General features: G+C 36.9%; 1 pseudogene; it reads left to right on the top strand.

Annotated features, from left to right (window-relative positions):
* Positions 1-6,978: 6,978 nt before the first annotated feature.
* LOC133816119 (ureide permease 1-like) lies at positions 6,979-18,246 on the top strand (annotated as a pseudogene).
* Positions 18,247-20,795: the final 2,549 nt, after the last annotated feature.

The raw sequence follows: 20,795 nt of genomic DNA, 5'->3' as shown, positions 1-20,795 counted from the left end.
CAGGAAATGAGCCGACTTGGTTAGTCTATCTATTACTATCCAAGCAGAATCATGCTGCTTATTCGTCCTTGGCAGACCCGTCACGAAGTCCATAGCTATATCATCCCACTTCCATTCTAGTATGCTAAGCGGTTGCAATAAACCTGCAGGCCGCTGATGCTCTGCTTTCACTTGTTGGCATACAAGACATTTGGACACAAATTCTGCTATGTCCTTCTTAATTCCTGGCCACCAATATACTGCCCTAACATCATGAGTCATCTTGGTAGACCCTGGATGAACTGAGTACGGGGTGATGTGCGCTTCTTCTAGAATCGTCTTCTTCATACTTTGATCATTTGGCATGCATACCCGATCCTTATATCTCAATGAGAAATCTGTAGCCTTGCTTTCTCTGACTGCATCCATATGTACTGCTAGTGTGTCGTCCTGTCCCTGACCAATTCGTATATCCTCTAACAGATTTGACTTGATAGACAAGTAGCCAGCTTGCCTACAACTACTTCTATTCCGGCATTGATCAGCTCGTGCTGTAGCGGCTTTTCTATTCCCGATAAAGCTGCTAAATTTCCATAACTTTTCTACTAAGCGCATCGGCAACTACGTTTGCCTTTCCTGGGTGGTATAGGATTTCGCAGTCGTAATCCTTTACTAACTCCAACCACCTGCGCTGCCTCATGTTGAGTTCCTTCTGAATAAAGAATTATTTTAAACTCTTGTGGTCCGTATAAATCTCGCACTGTTCTCCGTAAAGGTAATGACACCAGATTTTTAACGTAAAGACCACCGCTGCTAACTCCATATCGTGAGTTGGATAGCGCTGCTCGTACTCCTTCAATTTTTGTGAGGCGTAGGCTATCACCTTGTCATTTTGCATCAGCACGCAACCCAATCCTTGCTTTGATGCATCGCAGTAGACCACGAACTTATCGTTGGGTGTCGGTACACTGAGTACTGGTGCTGAGCAAAGCTTATTCTTGAGCAATTGGAAGCTTTCTTCACACTTATCATTCCAATTAAATCTCTGTTGTTTCCGGGTCAGGTTGGTGAGCGGAGTGGCTATCTTTGAAAAGCCCTCTACAAACTTTCTATAATAACCTGCTAACCCTAGGAAGCTCCTTACTTCAGATGCGTTCTTTGGTCTGGGCCAATCCTTCACAGCCTCTACCTTTGATGGGTCTACTGCAACTCCGTCTTTTGATATAATGTGCCCGAGGAATGCCACTTGCGAAAGCCAAAATTCGCATTTCTTGAACTTGGCGTAGAGTTGATGCTCCTTCAATCGCGTCAAAATGAACCTCAAATGTTCCTCGTGCTCTACTTCATCCTTGGAGTATATCAAAATGTCGTCAATGAACACAACGATGAATTTATCCAAGTAGTCCTTGAAGACCCTATTCATTCAGTCCATAAACGCGGTTGGTGCATTAGTAAGACCAAAAGACATAACCAAGAACTCGTAATGTCCATAACGAGTCCTAAAGGCTGTCTTAGGAATATCTTCTCCCTTTACCTTGAGCAGATGATACCCGGACCGTAAATCGATCTTTGAAAACACAGTCGCGCCTCAGAGTTGATCAAAAAAATCGTCGATCCGAGGTAGCGGGTACTTGTTCTTAATCGTTTCTTTGTTCAGCTCACGATAGTCTATACACATCTGCATACTCCCGTCCTTCTTCTTCATGAATAGTACTGGAGCTCCCCATGGTGAATGGATTGGCCTAATAAAACCTAAGTCTAGGAGTTCTTGTAGCTGCGTCTTTAACTCCTTGAGTTCCGTAGGTGCCATCCGGTATGGTGCCTTAAAGATAGGCTCGGTGCCTGGTACTAATTCTATCGTGAAGTCTATTTCTCGAGTTGGCGGCAATCCTGGAAAGTCATTGGGAAATACCTCTGGAAATTCTTGTATAACACGGAGATCTCCAACCTTAAGTGGTGTCTCCCTTTCCACATTCGTGATGCTGGCTAAGAATGCTTAACATCCTTTCTCCATCATTCTTTGAGCTTTGAGAGATGATACTAACGGGGTGCGCAATCCTGAAGCTTGTCCCATGAAGCATAGTCTTTGGCCGTCAGGAGTTTCGAACATCACCTTCTTGCATTTGCAGTCGATGGTTGCGCCATGCCATGCTAGCCAATCCATGCCTAATATTACGTCGAAGTCCTTGATCACCAGTTCTATCAGGTCTCCTTCTAGTTCTATGTCCTCAATCTTGATCGGTACGCCTCGTACTATCCGTGATGATAGAACTACTTTGCCCGAAGGCAACTCGGTTACAAACCTAGTTCTAAATCTTTCACAAGGTTTGTCTAGTTTTTCTATCATTCCTAACGAGATATACGAATGAGTGGCTCTCGAATCAAATAATACATAACATAAGTTATTGATGATAGAAACCTGACCTGTGACCACCTTGTTGCTAGCATCAGCCTCTCCTTGGGTTAAAGTAAAAACCCTAGCAAGAACCATCTTTTTGTCCTTCTTCCCTTCTGGCTTCTGCTGAGGACAATCTCTTTTACGATGCCCTTCCTGACCACAGTTAAAGCATTCCTTGGTGTTTGCGCGGCATTCTCCAGGATGCTTCTTCTGACACTTAGCACATGGCGGGTATTCCACGTAGCCCGGCCTATTTCCTCCATTATTCATACGTGCCCTCTTATCACTATCGACTTTCTTGTTATCAGGATGTCGTCTTTTCTGGCTGCTACCGTTGTCGCCTGATTGATTGTTGCCATTATAATTGCTGGACTGATTGTTTCCATTATGGTTGTTGCTCCGAATGGTCTGAGGTTGATTATGCTGTCTTGGTTCAGGCTTACTAGCTTCCTCTTTACTTACATTAGCCTGAAACCTCTCTACTTCTATTGTCGTTTCAAGAACATCGACATATGTAGTATTCCCCGGGTTTGCTAACTTAACCCCCATCTCGATCTTCGGTCGAAGTCCTTTAAAAAATTTGTTCACCCTCAAAAAATCAGTTGGAACCATCTCAGATGCGAACTTTGCTAAGCGGTCGAACTGACGAGCATACTCCGCCACTGATAAAGTACCCTGCTTCAAGTTGGCGAACTCCTCAATTCTCGTAGCGAGTACAGCCGAATTGTAGTACTTTTTGTGGAACAGCTCCACAAATCGGGTCTATGTCATGGTGGCAACATCATGCGATTGCTGGACTAAGTCCCACCATATCTTGGCATCCTTCTAGAGCAAAGACGAGACACATGATATGCGGTCTGCATTACTGAGATTCATGTGCATCAGAATTGGATCCACATTCCTTAGCCACTCTTCTGCCTCAAAGGGGTCTGTAGTCCCTTCGAAGTTTGGAGCGTGCTGCTTGCGGAACCTCTCATACACTGGCTCCATGTTCGGTACTGGATATGGCGCATAGTTCTTCACTGGCCATCCCCCATATGGACCAACTTGTTGGGGTGCTGGGGCAATTTGCTATGGCTGCGGCTGAGGCTGAGTTTGAGCTTGTTGCTACAAAAGTTCCTTGACTTGCTATCGCAGTCTGGCGATCTCCGCAGTGTTGTCAGCTGGCGGTGTCGGCGCGTTGCGGCGGGCAGTAGCACGCACTCCCCTTCTGCGAACTGGAGGGGCTTCATTGGTTGCTGGGACAGCGTTGGAGGCATTTCCGTTGGTGCGTGCGGATCTTCGGAGCGACATCTTAGCAGAGTTCTAACAATTGAAAGAAACATGTTAGAACTTTACCTAATAGGCTCTAAGGCAAAAACTTATTCTAAAACATACATATCTCGGACCTATTTATTATGACTTTTATGAAAAATTATATAAGTCTTTATTTATTATTTAGAGTGGGTTTCTATACTTAGAAAAACAAGTCATCTTTATTTTCTAAGTGTGTTTCTAATCATCCTATATGACTTAATTCTCAGGCTCGAAACTTATCTTTGTTCCAAAGTTAACCATATTGAGGGATGGCTGGGATCAGTAAAATCGTTCCCACTACTATGGCCCCCTAACTCTCAATAAGGAAACTTGGTTCATTGATTTGTATCCACCCTCACCAAATTTAGTCATTATTCATTTTATTTAGTATTTATTATGATTGCAAAAATAAAATCAAACTCATACATGATAATAAAATAACATGTTATTCATTTTGAAAAATAGTTTTCATTTATTATAATCATAAAATAAAGAAATAAACAAAACAACCAATAAAAACTAACTATTCTAAAAATCGGGATCTTCTACATCTGATCCTTCATCTAGCATATCTTCATCTATCTCCTCATAATCGTCGTTATCATGTGCATCAAAATGTCCTCTAGGACGGTTTGTGAAAATCCTATGTTTTTTCTCATTTGTAAACTGAAATTCTGATTTTGCAGTGAACCTAATTAAGAGGAAATAATATCGTATCGCTAATGGATGTTCGTCCTCATCATTCATGGTTTCCCATATTTCTTCTAAGGCTTCTATTACAGGATGGAAATCTTTAAATAGCCTAATTATTAATACATATTGTTCCGTTGATCTCATCATTATTTGCTTAGACTCTTGAAGGTGACCTATCTCTTTGTGGAACAAGAGCAATCTTTGTGTGATTCTTTCTAGTACTCCTACGGTGTTTCTTGGCTCCCTTATTCTTTTTAAAGACTTAATGGCTCTAATATCCTGATAGGTTAAAGCTCCGTTCATACTTAACTGAAAACATAAATACTAAAAATTGTTAGCTATACACATAAGCAAAATAACCATAACTTAAATACTTACTTGGCGGTCAGATTCAGAGCTTTTGAGTGTGTGTATCGAGGAGAACTTCATGCGAAGGAATCGGTTGCTCTGATACCAACTGTAATGACCCAACTACTCTAGACTTTTGGACCATTAACGAAAACTATACATACTAATCCTTAATAAAACTTACAAGTGAAAATACCATAAATTTATTAAGAAACTTGTAAGAAAAATAAGAGTTAAACTTACATAAAATCTCAAGTAGGATATGGGATCCCATTGTTTTAAAAACAAAACATAACATAATTTAAAATAAAAAGGGATTGCATGACAAGTGCGGAAAAATACATGTAAAAACCATAAAAACAAAACTACATCCTCAAATCGAAACGCTCGGCTCTTGAATCCATTCCGCCTCAATACACATTCTCCAAGCTTCCAAGAACCTTTCCCGCCACTAAGACTACTTTCCTACACATATAAATAAAAAGGAATGAGCCTAATGCCCAGCAAGGAAAATCTAACACATAGTTCATATACATAAATTTCATAAAAAAAAACATAAAACATAACATAACACTTATATCATACACATACTATAATAGCCATTATTACTTGGGGTCCCATAGACTAAACAAGTCATATGCCCATTAGATTAGTGGGGTCCTACTAGCTAAGCAGGTCATATGCCCATAATCCATTTGGGGTTTGTTAGTCATATGGGTCATATGCCCAAGCCTACAAACATACATAACATAACATAACATATTTCATAACATAAAAACATGAGATAACATATAAAAAGCATATAACATATAAATTCTATCCTATTTTCCTTACCAAAAATACTGGGATATGAGGACAGAGTTGGGACTTTTGAACACTCCTAAAAACCATTTATGAAAGGGTGAGTCTATTGAAGAAAAAGAGATGAAGGAACTATACTATTAAAATATACTTACCAAAACCTTGTGCTCAAGAACATAGATTTCCTAACCAAAATAAGAATAAGGTTAGAAGGCTGAGTAGAAGAATATGAGAACTTATATAAAATAAAACCAATGAACTAGAGTGTGGAAATACCTTGAAGACTTGTAAGACCAATCTAAACCTTGAACCGAAATGCTATAAAACCTTACTTCCCAAGTGTTTGATAAGCTTATGATGATCAAGCTTATGATTCCCAACCCAAGTGTTTACACTCTCACACTCACCTAGCAACTTGTAGCCTCCGAACTTAGAGTAAAAGATGAATAATGGATGGGCACTAGGTCCTATTTATAGAGTTTAGGAATGAAAAGATCTCATTTAACTTGAATAAAAATAATGGCTTTTTAAGTGAAAATAATTTGAATTATCTTTCAGCAGAGGCTGAAGACTCGTTCAAAAAGGTGCTGGACTTATCAAGAGGTTGAAGGTTTGAATGGGAAACGATTTCAAAAAGTTTCAAAAAGTGTTGAGAGGGGCGATATATCGCCCCCTATAGCTGCGATATATCGGCATACGCTGATTATTTAAACACGAAATTACACATTTTTAGCTTAATTTAAATTGAGTGAACAGCCTTGACTAAGCCTTCCAACGTTTTCAAAGCTGCTGACTGACCTTAGAGTATTCAAATTTTAGCCTTAATAAATTAAATCCTCAAAATACTTAATCATTAATAACCCATACATAACATGTGCTATTTTCCTATTGGTTCTTATTTAAACCTTATAGTATACAAAATATTATCCTCAATATCAGTCATATTAATCAAACCTTAGGTTAAAATTAATATTCTTAAACTATAGGTCAAACTTAGAAAATCTACAAGTACTACTATGAGTGTCCAAATAAATCCTGGTCTGAAGCAAAAATCCACAGTTATAACAATAATACTACTATTACTATTATACTACTATCTAACTTAGCTAAGTAAAGTTCTTGGAATCTACACCCATGGCGAATGACTAGGTCGTATGAACACCTTATTCAACAATTCCTTTAGCTGGGTCTTGAGTTTCTTCTACTCTACATGTTCCATTTGGTAGGGTTCTTTGGATATTGGTGTTGTTTCTAGTGCAAGTTTGATCATGAATTTGATTTCTCTGCTCGGGGGTAAACCTGGCAAGTCTTTGGGAAACACTTTCAGAAACTCACAAACAATGTGGACATTTTCTAGTTGACGACATAATGTCTCCTGATGGTAACATGGTACTAAAACTACGGTCAAACAGTTTACAAGGCAATCTCAATTTACCAATTACATTCATAGTAATATAAGATTGAGTCGCTTTAGAATCAGTGAGGAATCTGCATATCATACTAGAAATAAGGAGCTGACATGTGACCATGATGTGACTGTTGGCTGCTTTCTTTTAGGTCAATGCAAAGACTCTTCCTAACAATAGATTTATATTGTTGCTCTGCCCTGCTCCTACACTACACCAAATATCACTTTCCATAACACTCAGTTTTAAGTTTATTTAAAAAGTATTATAGTATATCTAAAAAAAAGTCCTAAATCCTTTAAAAAACAAAAACAAAAAGACGGTAACTTTCCAAAAAAGCCAAAATAAAAGTGTTAAATTATTTGTTTCTAAAAAAAAGGTGGGATATGAAAGGAAAAAAATTTCAATTAGCCCTAGCTTTACTCCATTCTCCCTCTATATTCATTGTTTTCTCTACACTGCCTCCTTTAGATCTCACCTTTACTCTTTTTCCATCATTCGTTTCCCTCTCTATTATCCTCTTCTTAGATTTAGGATTATAGAGACATACATACCCACTGAGACTATTCAAATACCATGGATTTCGATGTTGGCATTCGCAAAGAACTCTCCAATGGCAATCATCCCAACCTCCCTCCTTGTCTCCAGGTTTTTTTTTCCTTTCTTTTCATGTTATAAATTTCTTCCACTGAGAGAGCATGCACTTATTTTCTGGTTACACAAAATCTCTCTTTTGTTTTTAATTCATTCTTGTGTTATATACGTAATCTACTGGTAATGGAACAATAATGAATGAACTTTTTGTTGTTGTTGTTGCAAATCTACAAGGTTGATTTAGTCTTTATCATAGACTCATTCATACTCAAGGACACTCCTTTATTATATTTAAATGGGTCTCTTGGCATGCCGAAATATAAATGTGTTAGATCTGTTTGATATTTATTTAGTCTATGTTAGTTATTTGTTATTGTCATTTGTTTTGTCTTTGTCTCTTTTGTTTGCTTACAGTGAAATGGGTATGGTTTTTATGTTCATGTATATATATATATAGTTTTCTTTCTTTGTTTGCAGATAATGTTTTTGTTTAAATGACTCTAAGAGACCTATATAAATAAATGACAAATATGTTGCTTTAATTTGTTGTGAATTTTTTTACTTTGTTCGAACAGACAAAATCAGTGGCCCATTAGTGCCATATATGCTCTTCATTTATATATATTTGAATAATGGTTGTAGAAGACTGAAGATTGTCTTTTGATTGTAAGAGAAGGAAAAATAAAGGGTAAAAGAAAACCCTACTTACTAATAAGACACTGCTCACAGTAGAGTTCCATAAGGTTGGTAGAGGCTTTCCTATAACCATCTCACACTCTGCCCCCACACACATATACTTTTACTTCACCTCCACACTTGTGTGCGAATTTGTGTTTGTGTGTGCCTTAACAAAGTTTTTGGAATAGACTTGTGTAGAGAGACCCCTCAGTCTCATGGTTTAGCTTTTTGTTTCTATTCTTAGTTTTTCTTCTTTGCTTTTTTTTCTGCTGTTGTTTTGTTCTCTGTTCATGTACTGGCCACTTTACTTTTTCTTTATAGTTGTTGATTCTCGTTGGTTCCCGCTGGTTTGAGTAAAATAGTGATTGTAAGAGTCAACTAGTGATTACAAAAGGCCAAAACTTTATATAATGAAGAAAACCTCTAGTGTTTGGGTGACTTTTCCATAAAATCCCGCAACAAAGTTGTAATTGATTTAAGTTTTGAAGCCTTTGAGGTTGGATAGTAGGGACTCTTTTTATTTTCTAAACAAAATTTAATTTTTTCAAAACTACTTGTAAACTCAGGTTAGATAAATTTGCTTTTTTTTTTTAAGGGTTTGTTTGCCTTTGAATAGTTGAAATAAGTATATATATATATATGTTGATTAATTTATACTATTAAGGTTTTGGGATGTCTATCCATTTTGACCATTAGACTTTTGAGGACCTATATTAGCGTTTTAAGATAATCTTGTGAGGCTCTGAGTTTTTGTTAGCAAACTAGCTACTACTATAATATTATTTATATTCTACTTCTTTAGTGCTTGCTTAAATTTTTGGGTTTGTAACACTATGTGTCTTTGGACCCTTCAATTGTTATAATATGACTATGTAAAATTCTTCAACTGCTATTGTTGCTGCGTTTTTAGCCAACGACGTGAGAACGTCAATAATGACAAGCCTTCAAGAGAATGTAAACAACAACAGACAGTTTTAATAAAGAAAATAAAGAACACACAAGAGATTTTATAGTGGTTCAGCCCCGATTGTCGGTAATAGCCTAATCCACTTAGAGTTGTGATTTATGGATCCGTACTCAAGATCAGATGGACTGAGCCAACTGAGTTTCTTCAGTACAGATTACAAAAATACAAGAGTCCTCTCAAATTTCAGCACTTTCTCTCTCTAGAAAGAAGAAGCCCCAGAAGCCAACCCCTCTCTCATCCCATAAGCCCTCTATTTATAGGTCTGGGATACTCAACTGATATCCCCTTTCGATAGGGATATTTTATTATTAATCTTATATTTATATTACAAGAAATATTTAAAATACAACTGATTCCTTAATTTGAGTGAGGAATGAGAGATTCCCGGGTGCCTAGACCAATTCTTGCTGAAGTCGTTCCGGGGATTTTGACGTAGTCTCACATGCATGTTGGTTACTCCTTCAAGCTTTCCTTGGTTCAAAGTGATGTATGCTTGGCTCTCCTCAGACCAAGGTGGTCCGAGCCAAGCACCTCTTACCTTCTCCTCGGACCAAAGTGGTCCGAGGCATTTTCCTCTTGCTTCTCACCTCGGACAAGTCCAAGCATACCTCCTCCAATCAAGGTCCGATCGGACCTTGTGGCCTTCTCCTCGGACCAAGGTCCGAGGCACTTCTCCCCTTGGCATCTTCAACCATGTATGATCCATCCTCCTTGGCATCTCACCTTGGACAAATCTGAGGCACTCTCCTTTAGCATCTCTCAACTATGTCTGATCGGACATTGTGTAGCCTTCCCTTGGCTGAAATCTAAGTCCCAATCCTTGGCTTGCATGGGACTTCCATAGCCTCCTAGGATGCACTCTCCTTAGCTCTCCTAGGATGCACTCTCCTAGGATGCACTCTCCTTAGCCTCCTAAGATGCATTCTCCTTAGCCTCCTAGGATGCACTCTCCTTAGCTTTCCTCGGACCAAGGTGCACTTGGCTTAGTTATGACATCTTTCAAGCAGTCCAAATCCTTCGTCAGTCTACCGGGTCACTTTATCACAACTCTGAGGAGTCAATGTATTTATTGACTATTAATGTGTCTTTTACTGATCATGCACTGCCACTTGTCACCTTTATTGCCACGTTATTGATCTCTAATTTTTGGGTATAACAGTTATTCACAGAGTTTGTAGTATTATTGCTACAATAATGGTTGCTTTTTTAAAACCTGGAACCTTATTTTTTTTAATGCTTGTTTTGTTTGTCTTATTATTGGTTTGTATCACTTTTTCGGGGCTATGATACTAATGGGTCTACCACACCCTTGAATTCACTTATAATAATACAAAGTTATTTTGTTTAAAAAATAATCATAACAGTTGAAAGTAAATAGTATATGATTATGTCAATGTATATCATCACAGGATAATGTTTCCTATTTAACATTATAAGTTTAATAGATCGATGTAGCATGTTGTCTTTTAACAAAAAAATCACTTAGGATGATTAAAAATGATATTTCAACTACTTCCACTAGGGTGAGTAATTAACACTCTCATAATGTTGCAAAATGGTCTCTGATTCATAATCAAATGGGATCCTTCTTCAACAATGATTTTTCTCAGGGTTGGGTAATCAAACTCCCTTGCAAGATGTGTTTAGTCTATTATTTTGTTATTTATTTTTTTGGTGGTGGCTACAGACACGAACCACACCCTTAGGCTTTTCATGCTATTGGTTTTAGTAGCTGTGTTATGTTTTTGTTGCTCTTTTTCTCAGTTTCTTATGGATATATGGTTAAAATTGAAGTCTTGTACTTACATAATTAATCAAATGGCTTCTTTATTTATTTTCCAAAACAGCCCTGCATTTGCAACAACTTGCAATCATGGAGGAAAAGTTGAACCGTTTTTATGCCCCTTCCAACAAAAAATAATTATCATTTATGTACTATTGTATTTTAATTCATTTATTTGATTAGTGATAGCCAAAACTATTATTATTTTATTCATATATTGCATTAGTATCGGAAAACATTAAAATTGAGGTCATTAAAATCTTATTTTACATGTATATGCCTGACGGTTGTAGTTATAAATTATTACAACTTTGCATAATACATAGGGGTTTAATATATATTTATATATGTAGTATTGAATGGCATGTGAAAATTAAAGTAAATATATATATATATAGAAATTACACCATATTGGATGAATTAATGCCATTTTCATAATTTAAGTTTCTACTATTTTTATTAGTTCATTATATGAAGTCAATTTGGAAGAAAAAAAATAACAAAAAAGAGGAATTGTTCATTAGTGGTTCTCAACTATCTTACTTATGTTTCTTTTCTTTTTTTTGTTAACCGTAAGTATGTATTGTATACGAGAGCTATTTATTTTGTAAGAGAAGGTGTGAGAAGAGAAAGACCTTGTAATATTTAATTGTTGATAGCAGATTGAAAAAGATTGCCCTCTTATGGTGTTGTTCTGTATTTTTTTGTTTGTTTGTGTTCTCTGATTTGACCTTGTAAGTTAAGTTAAGTTAAGTCAGTGTTAAGTTATCCCTTAGTTTAGGAAGTCCCCCACTACAGGTCCCTCCATGACCATTGTCATTGCTGAACAAACACCATTGGATTTGACAATGACATCAAAGAATTGGTAGCCCAGCCATTTGACAGTGAAAGAGAAGGCATAGGATGATCTCTATCTGCAAAATGGTTTATGACCACCCTTTAAGTCAGGAGTCACTTTGATTGTTTTTCTTTGGCTTAAATATCCCAAAAAATGGGTGGTTTTGATTGTTTTGCTTGGGCTTAAGTTTTAGCACATGTAGTTAGTTAGCTCTAACTATAATATAGGTTCAGCTATAGTTAGTTGATTAGTGTGGTTAGTTTTCTGTTAATCACTTCTTGGCTTCCAGCTCCTTTTTCCCTCTCTTTGTATCTTTGTACTATTCTGCTATAAATAATAAAGTTTCATATCTCTGGTACATTTACAAAGATCATTTTATCCAATTCATATTCTCTGAAGTACTCTTATGTGTGTGTGATGGCAGTGATCACACAGGGGGGCATGTTTGGAAGTATGAAATGTTATTATTTAATCACAAAGGAATGCTGATGATACCATGTAGTACAGTGCGATGGTGCTCCTTCCTATGATGACACCATCTAGATAATGACCACCATTTATTACTAAAGCATTCCAAAGGCTTCTATCATATTTTTTTGGCCTCTGTAATTTTCAAAGATTACCCCCAAAACAGAAGCTTCTGTTCCTCTTTTTATTTTTTTATTTTTACCCTAACAGAGCTAAAAAACAATTCAGTAGAGGTTATAGAAGCTAGAAGCTAAAAGTTAGATAAGAAAATGAGATAAAAATATTGCTAGACAATTTTCACTACTACAAAATACCCTTTATGGGACACTTTTTTAGGACACGCACCTAAACGCAAGTCCTTAAAAATATTTATAAAGTTTTTAGGACACTCATTGAGAGTCCTGAAAAAACACAATTTAGGACTCGCAATGAGTGTCCTAAAAGAATATGCGAGTCCTAAATAAATCTGGGCTATAAAAATAAGTGTTTTCCTTAATAATTTTAAGGACTTGCTTTGGGAGTCATTAATACTCTTTTAGGACTCACAATGAGTGTCCTAAAAGAATATGCGAGTCCTAAAAAAAATCTGGGTTAAAAAATAAGTGTTTTACTTAATAATTTTAAGGACTTGCTTTGGGAGTCCTTAATACTCTTTTAGGACTCTCAATGAGTGTCCTAAAAGAATATGCGAGTCCTAAAAAAATCTGAGCTAAAAAAAAAATAAGTGTTTTACTTAATAATTTTAATGACTCACTTTGAGAGTCCTTAATACTAAAAAAACAGCCCATTTACCATTATTATTATTATTATTAGAAATACAAAAAAAAAAAAGACAGCCCATTATTATTATTATTATTATTATTAAAAATACAAAAAAAAAGACAGCCCATTATTATTATTATTATTATTATTATTATTAATATTATTATTATTATTATTATTATTATTATTATCATTAAAACCCATCATCTTCCCTCTTTCCAAATTCCACGTGATATCTCTCTCCCTCCTTATATTTTTCTTTCTGAATAATGAAGCCCTAGCCGCCAGCCTCACTCTCTTCCTCCTCCCATCTTCTTTCTTCCTCATCTCTCTCACCATCTCATTCTCTTCCTCCTCCCATCTTCTTTCTTCCTCATCTCTCTCACTAGCTTCCCATCCTTCATTACTCACACCGGTAGCAATGGTGGTGGCGGACGAAGGCTTGCTGTAACGCCCTACTTCCTTAGAGCCGTTACCAAGTGAGTTTTAAGAAAAAACAGTGTGCAATGAACTCGCTAACCGAGGTTTTTAAAACGAAAGTGTGACTAATCAAAAGTTAAGGCTGTAATCTTTGAAAATGCATTATTTCAATAAAAACTTCTAGTATTAAACATTTGGGATCCCAAAATAAGGTTTGAAAACTATTTACATCTTGAAATAAGTTTACAGTTGATTAGTTATAAAAAGCATAGATTATTACAGCCATTTCTCGAATAAACCCCTAACCAAAGCAGTCGGGCAGGCCAAACATGTACGCGTCGCTTCACGCTCTTCGTACTCATGGTTGGTTGACTCAATCTATGCCCTTACCTGCAACACAGAGCACCCGTGAGCCGAAGCCCAGCAAGAAAACTCATGCAGTTCATAACATATGCAAATTATACAGTTAATCATATCAGATAGTCCACAGATAAACAGGTCAACCATTAGACTAAGCAAACACGGCCATGCCGCCCCAGAAGCCTTACCAAAGCCTGGGGTCTCGGTCCTCACCGTAAGGATATCACATGTATCCACTGGGTCCTACCCTGACTATAAGCATCCCATGTGCTAAGTGTTACTTCCAGCCCCACTGCCGTTCTCGGCCTTTGCCGTTCTCGCTACTATAATCACATATAGTATAATTCAAATAACAGTCAAACATATGACAATTCAATCAAAACTATACCATAACCATGTAATACAATTTAGGCTCGTGCCCTGCAATTAATTCAATTACATCTGCACCCTAACATGTAATGTAATATAGGGCCGTGCCCCGCAATCACACTATGGGCCCATGCCCTATCCTACGGGTGCTATAGTTTTCTTACCTGTATTCCGAGCTTCCTGATGCACTAAAGCCGCGAGCACGGTCCTCTAACCCGAGCTTCACAAAGACCTAGTCACAACACGTACAGAACATCCTTTAATACTAATCAATTCAAAATCACTTCCCGGAACCAATTCCACACTCTCGGGACTCCCAAATTCCTAAAAAAAATCATTGGAAACATCCCCCGAACCCCCGGAGTAAAAGCTCAAAAATGCAAAATTTCAAGTACTGAAAATGGCCTAGCGCCGCGGCGCTACCCAAGAGGGCCGCGGCGCCCAGCAAGTCAGAAGCCTCCCTCTGCCCAGAAATAGCCTCGCGCCGCGGCGCTCCTACGCGAACCCAGAATTCTGGGTTTTTCTCCTTCAATTCCCTCATCCAAAACACCTCTAAACCAGCCCAAACACATATCTCAACCCCAAAACCAAATTGAAACCTCAAATGAACCATCTAACAACCTATAGACACTATCATCAAGATCAAAAACACAATCACACCCAAAAATCCACACCTTAGATTTCTGATTTCAGCAACTCATACAAAACTTAAAAACTTAACTCATGCTTTAAATTTCTCAAATCAAAACAGAAACAAGCCTTAAATTTGCATAAAAATTCTTACCTCAAATGGAGAATTCACCCCAAAACTCCCTTGATTCTCCTCCTAAACTCCCACTTCAGCCACTTCTATTCTTCTTCTTCTTGCCCTAGCTTTTCTCCTTCTAGTTTTCTTTCCTTCTCTTCAAATTTTATCAAAACCAACAATGACCAAGCCCAAACCGTGTACCCCTATAACACATCTCAATTGTGTCTAAACCCCTTGCCAAATGACCATTTTACCCCTCCTTACCTATCCTTTCATAACTAAGCCCCAAGGGCTCACTTGTCATTTCCTATCCATTACAATTCTACCATTTCTCCATCTAAACTTGTTACTCAAAGCAGTTAAAAATGGTTACCCAGGTTACTCAATCACCAATAACTATATCCACTAGTTCTCAACTCAACCCACAAAATTCCCCAAAATACCGCTAGGCTCCTCCCGAGCCGGGTATAAAATCCCGTTGTGACTTTTGAGTAAACTAGCTCTCTAGGACCGTCTCGGCACGTGCATCACAATAACAACACCACACTCACGTGGTACGAATCACATAATACAATTATCACATATATGCCCTCATCGGGCTAAAATTACCAATTTACCCCTATCATACAAACGGGGTCCACATGCATATTTATTTCACCTAAACATGCATACTAACCACATATTCAGTAAATTCACATAAATTAATGCAGTAAAACAATTATTGCTCTCCTGGCACACTAATCAAGGCTCCAAGCCTTATTAGCAAATTTAGGTCGTTACACTTGCAGTGGTGGATGAAGGCTCACGGTGGTGGCGGACGAAGGCTCACGGTTGGTGGGGGCTTGCTGCAACTGTGGCTCACGAGGGGTTAAGGGCTAGCTGCAACAGTGGCTCACGGAGGTGGCTCACTGCAACGGTGGCTCGCACGGAGGTGGCTCGTGGAGGTGGCTGGCAGCAACTGTAGCTCGCGGCAGTGGTGGCTAACAAGGGCAATCTTGGGTCTTCATTTTAAAAAATATATACAATATCTCATTTTGTTGTTGTTGATTTATTTCTGTGTTGTGTTTGTATTAGCTTGTGTATTTCTGGTTTTGTATTTCTGATTTGATTTTGTATTAGATTGTATCTTTTTTATTTTGTTTATATGAGCTGTATTTATTCATTTAATCTTTTAAAAAATTTCTATAATATATTTTAAATATATACTTATATATTTATTAGTCATTAGATAATAGTGGGATTTAAAAAAAAATTGTGCATTTTACCTAAATATTGATTTATAAAATAAAATTATAATTAATTAAAAGGTACTCAACTAAATTTTTTAGGACACACATTGTGAGTCCTAAAAAGTCCTTTTTTATTGTAGTAGTGAAAACTTTTTAGTACTCGCAATGCGAGTCCTAAAAAACTTCTTTTAGGACTCGCAAAAACCTTAGTTTTTAAGGCTCTCAAATAGAGGACTCGCGCACCGCGAGTCCTAAAAACTTTTTTAGAACTCGCAATGCTAGTCCTAAAAACTTTTTTAGGACTCGCAATGCTAGTCCTAAAAAGTCTTTTTTGTAGTAGTGTTTATTGTGACAGTCTTGTCTCCATGAAGTTTAATAAAAATGTCCAATTATTATGAGACGTGTCTAGAATCCATTATTTTTTGTTTTCCGTCTTCTTTTTTTTTATAATTCTTTTGGCTACTCCTTCTCATGATTAATTCAGTATTGATTATATTTTTTAGCTCATTACAAGTGTTGAATCACAAATATTCAACACTTGCATATATTTGGATAAAGTTTAGTTCATTCATGCTCTATTCTCTATGATGAATGTGGTGTTGTTTGGAGGGACCAGTGATAAGGGACACAACATAATGAAAATTTCATCTGTTTTCCATAATGGAGTTGTATTGTATTGTATGTATTTGGTTTTGATTCATGTTAGGGTGATTGGTGCAGGATAATTGGCCTTCTGTGATGTTTGCAATGGCAGGAGCGGTGGTACTTAGCCTTGGAAATCTCTCAACTCAGTATGCTTGGGCTTTTGTTGGCTTATTAGTCACAGAATTGATCACTGCAAGCATAACAGTTGTTATAGGTCCTTTCTTTCGTTCTCTCTCTCTCTCTCTCTCTGACCATTTCTAAATGTTGATGTTTGTCTGTAATGCTCTTATAGATACTGAATTTTTTGCTTCTGTTGTGATCTTTAATGGTGATAGGAACAACCTTGAATTACTTAATAGACGATAGAATTAATAGAGCCGAGATCCTTTTCCCTGGTGTTGGCTGCTTCTTGGTTGCAGTTTGCCTTGCTTCTGCTGTCCACTTATCTAATGCAGCGGATAATAAAAAAAAGCTTGAAGGTTTTTCATCTAAAGAAGGGTATGTTTCATTCATTAAATGTTAAGGTTATCTAAGAATTATCTTGTTTTTATTCATTTCTACAAAGAAAATCATCGAGCTTGTTGAGTGATGCAATTTTTACTTAAATTGTTTTATTTGATGGTGCACTTAAGGATAATGAGAATGAGCAGAAAACTAGTTGTACTACTATAGATGGCACTGCAGAAGACAATAATTTTCAGTATGGAAAATCAATTAAAATTCTCACATTTGGACATTCATCACCTGACATTCAAATCCAAACATCTCAGATTCTCTATCACATTTAATAATTATAACCCTTGCTACAGGTGTTTGGGAAAAGCACTCTCATTGGATTGTCCATATGTTTCTTTGCTGGTGTTTGCTTTTCTCTATTCTCACCAGCATTCAACTTGGCAACAAATCATCAATGGCATACATTGAAAGATGGGGTTCCTCACTTGGTTGTCTACTATGCATTCTTTTACTTCTCAGTATCTTGTTTTGTCCTTTCTATAATCCTCAACATCACATTCCTTTACTACCATGTGCTGGACTTACCCAAATCTTCATTCAAGGCTTTTATGAATGACTGGAATGGCAGAGGCTGGGCCTTAATGGCCGGTCTGCTCTACGGGTTTGGCAATTGACTCCAATTCATGGGAGGCCAAGCTGTAGGGTATGCTGCAGCAGATGCTGTTCAGGTTGGTTCAAATATAATTTTTTGTCTTGATTCCAAAATTCTCTTTTGTGGGATAAACTTGTTTGTGCAAAATTTCAACTGAACCAAAATGTGCATCACATACTAATATGGAATTTTTTGGGGTGCAGGCACTTCCACTAGTACGCACTTTCTGGGGAATTCTTTTGGTTGGAGAATACAGAAAATCGTCAAGAAGAACATATATATTGCTAGTAAGTATGTTGTCTATGTTTATTGTGGTTGTTGCTATTCTTATGGCATCATCAGGGCCTCAAAAGTAGGAGTCAGCTGCATACACAACCCTTTTCCTTTGTTTTGGGGTAGTGTTTTGTGTAAAGCAATAAGTTGGCCTGCGGTTTGATAATACCGATGAGGATGCATTAACAAACTATACGAGAAGCTGTTGGTTTAACAATTGCATGGCCTTCTCAAAAGGTTATTCCAAGAGGTATTTATTTGGTTATTTGATTATATAAATGCTTGTTCATCATTAACTGATATGCAATCCAAGATTATGATAGTATTATTTGATTGATTTGATAGGGAAGATGAGAAAGACAAAATGATAATGGGGCCAATTTGAATTAATATTATGCACCATTTAATTAAAGTTCTAAGGTCACTTGAGTATAGATAGTTGTAGTAATGTGTGTAATATAATAACTTCATTATTATTTAAAATCAATTATTCTAAATTTGGTTGTCTCATGATATTATTGTCTATTTTAGATGAATGATATGATATTTCATGATCTCATTAGTTTTTTTTATGTTTTATTTACTAGAATCAACAAGTGAAGTGTAAAAGAAAATCTGATTTGGAAGGCTTTGGTGTGCTAACATTTGGAAGATCATGAATTCCTACCTTTACTTTTGAATATGCAACTGTTTAAGATTATTTTGTTGACTATTGTGAGAATGTTTTGTTTATGTTAATTAGGCAATGTTGAATATCTTAAGACTTTTTTATTGTAGTTCAGATAATCTTGAATGTATTTTGACACAATTATTTGGTTATATGTGTTATGAACCATGTAATTGGTACTCAAAAATATCTTTGTACAATGTTAAGGGTGTCTTAAGTATATTAATGAAGCGGGTTTTAATTAAAACAATAAAAAATAATTATAATGTACAGGTTTATATAATAATAATTCAAGCTTATCCAAATATTAGAATAATACAAAAAATGTGTTATTGTATCTTTTACAATAACACTGGTTTATAAGCATAAAATTATGTTATGCAACTATTTTCTATAATGCAGAAAGTGTGTTATTATAAAGTGTATCATAACAATACTTTATAAGTACAAAAAAGTGTTATATAATCTATTTATAAATAGCATAATGAAATAATTATCTAACTATTAAAATAACACAACAAAAGTGTTATCGTAGGCTATACCATAACACATGTCTATAACTATGGAAAAGTATTATGTAAAGTGCTCCGACCTACTATAACACTGCTTTCCTTAACACATCAAAAAGTGTTATGGTATATATTTAATAAAACTTTTTCGGTCTTATTGAAGGTATTTTTTCTTGTAGTGCTACTTTCCATTGTGGGCAATCTTTCTTCAGATGGCCTTTATGATCGCACTTGTAACACTTGTTGGTGACGACCTGACATTCCCCCAAATGTTGGCGTGAGCATTTAGGGCAGCTAGGACACTAAACTTTGTTGTCTTGGTGGTTTCCGTAGTTATGATCATTATTGTGATTGTTACGGTTTTTGTAGTTGTTATGGTTGTTATGATTTTTGCCATTCATGGTTGGGAGTCTAGGTCTCTTGTCAATGCCATTGCTTTGTCTGTCATGGGCCTTCCTCTTGTTGCTCTCATGGAAGCCCTTATTTCTATTAGCCTCCCTTCTTGCAGCACTGCCCTTCCATATGTTGTCCAACAAGTACTCCGCTTCAAGTGCCTTATCCAAAACCTCAGCTTTACTAACCACCTCAGCACTGGTGATCTTGGCATCTCTAGCAATCTTAGGCTTAAGTCCTCTCATAAACCTTTGGACTTGCATGGCCTCGGTTGGTACTATTTCAGATGCAAACTTAGCCAACCTGTCAAACTTCTAAGCGTAATCGATAACGGAAAGGTTTCCTTGAACCAAAGTCATGAACTCATCCACCATAGTTTCCAGTACAGCTGCACTGTAATACTTTTTGCCAAATGCTTGAACAAAATCTGCCCACATCATAGTTTTCAAGTTATGAGTCTGCTTCACCACATCCCATCATATCCTTGCATCATCTTGAGTAGGTGAGTTTCACAAGAAACCCATTGATGGTCATTCGTCTCCATGTGGTCAAAGATAGCTTCCACTGACTTCAACAAATTTTTCTACCACCATAGGATCAACTTTCCCTTCAAAACTAGGTGAGGCTTGCTTCCTAAAGCGTTCATAGACTGGATTGAAACCATAAGCAATTGGCAATGGTGCAGGTGGTGTTACTGAAGGCTCGGGCTATGCCAACGGTACTTGGGATGGTTGGGGTAATTTTCTGGCTTGGGCCAACTCCTCATCCCTCTACATTAACTGTTCCCTCAATCTAGCTATTTCTGCAGCCAAATGCACAAATAGTACAGCTGGGGTTGCTGGTTGGGCAAGTGGCATTCTTAGGTCAGGGATTTTTGCAGCATTCAGATTTGTAGAGGCACTTCTTCCTCAACTTCTTCCCCTTCCACCTCTTGTTCCTTTTCCTCTTAACCACATTATGAAATTCTAAGTCACCAAACCAAAATCATATGAGGAGACAAAACACATCGTGTTTTGGTTACTTGAAAGCTAATCATGAAAGTTGTCATAAATACTCACATCCA

This window comes from Humulus lupulus, chromosome 2, assembly GCF_963169125.1.
Source record: "Humulus lupulus chromosome 2, drHumLupu1.1, whole genome shotgun sequence".
In the NCBI taxonomy this organism is placed as follows: domain Eukaryota; kingdom Viridiplantae; phylum Streptophyta; class Magnoliopsida; order Rosales; family Cannabaceae; genus Humulus; species Humulus lupulus.
Note: the sequence above shows the minus strand (reverse complement) of the source record. Positions and strands in the feature narration are given on the sequence as shown.